Source organism: Rhinolophus hipposideros (assembly GCF_964194185.1).
Source record: "Rhinolophus hipposideros genome assembly, chromosome: 6".
NCBI classification, from domain to species: Eukaryota; Metazoa; Chordata; class Mammalia; order Chiroptera; family Rhinolophidae; genus Rhinolophus; species Rhinolophus hipposideros.
In genome coordinates, this window is record NC_138052.1 from 6,240,036 (window position 1) to 6,241,409 (window position 1,374).

General features: G+C 39.9%; 1 pseudogene across 1 annotated transcript; it reads right to left on the reverse strand.

Moving 5' to 3' along the window:
- Nucleotides 1–204: 204 nt before the first annotated feature.
- Nucleotides 205–1,064, reverse strand: LOC308498721 (protein SET-like; annotated as a pseudogene). The gene has a single exon. The product of its transcript is annotated as a protein SET-like (transcript).
- Between the last annotated feature and the right edge of the window lie 310 nt (nt 1,065–1,374).

A 1,374-nucleotide genomic window follows, 5' to 3' on the forward strand; every position in this document is an offset into this window, starting at 1 on the left:
AGAGATTATTTTCCCAATGTATTCTGCTGAACTTATTTCCGCCCCAAATAAGGTGAGAACCATGGTGTAAAGGAGATAAAAGAGACCTCAAAAACAGGGTGACTGAGCACAGGAGGGAAAAAAAAAAAACAAAAAAAAAAGACTGCAACTTGCTCCCAGGGACTGAAGAAAATTAAAAAAAGGTTGGAATCCATCAATGTTCTATTAGTCATCTTCTCCTTCACCTTCTTCTCTTTCCTCCCCCTCATCATCATTTTCATCTCCTTCACCTTCATCCTCATCCCCTTCTTCATCAATATCTTCCAACCTTTCTTCTTCATCATCATCATCATCTTCTCCTCCTTCCCCTTCTTCATCATCCATGTCAGGAACCCCGTAGTGCTGTGGCAGACTTGGCCAAGTATCATCTTTGATGACTGCTCCTAACCCGTCTGCGCCCGCCTCAGAGGGGCCAGTAACCCAGGCCAAGCTCTCTGCTTCCTCATGCTATCGCTTCCTGCTGCTTTATTCTGTGTTTGACATGAACGTTTCGTCAGATCCTTTCCAGATTTCCATTTGATTTCAGTGGACTTTGAAGATGGATCACCACTTTCATTCAGATGAAATTCTTTGAAGAAAACTTTATTTTTTAAGTAAGGATTTTCATCAAAATAAAAATCTATTCTCTAACCTGATTTTATATCTTCAAATTCTGTCACTTCAACTCTTGTCAAATAATGCAGCGCTTCTTCTTCTTCCCCAAGCAGTGCAGACACTTGTGGATGGTTGACAAATGTTGTTACCCCAAAATTTGGGATTTTGGCGATCAATTTGGATCTCTTCTGAAAAAATGGTTGGCGGAGTTTGTTATATTTCTGTTCTGCTTTCAAAATCTCCTCACTGGCTTGTTTATTAAGTCTGTGTATTTCATTTTGTACTTCATCAATATGTTCAATTACTTCTTGCTGTTCTGTTTTTCCTTTCGGCAAGGCCAGAGAGGTTGACGTCTTCTCTGGCTTGGGGGCAGGAGGCAGTCTTGGTTTCTTTGTTTGAGGTGGAAGTGGAGACTGGCGTTTGGGGACCATACTGTGAGGAAAGTCAGAGAATGAGACCCAAGGTAGAATGAACGTCAGGAAGAAGCTCAGACTCCCTTTGTCTTTTTATTTCAGGTTCAATTACTTTTCTTGAAGCATTTCCTGTAATGTAGGACTTGTGCTGGAAAATTCCTCCAGCTTCTGTATATCTGGAAAGATTTTTACTTTCCCCTCATATCTAAAGGATAACTTTGCTGGATGTATAATTCTTGGCTGGTAATTACTCTTTTTCAATAATTTGAGTATTCGATTTTACTCCCTTCTGGCTTATAGTTTCTGTTGAAATATCTGATAATAATCT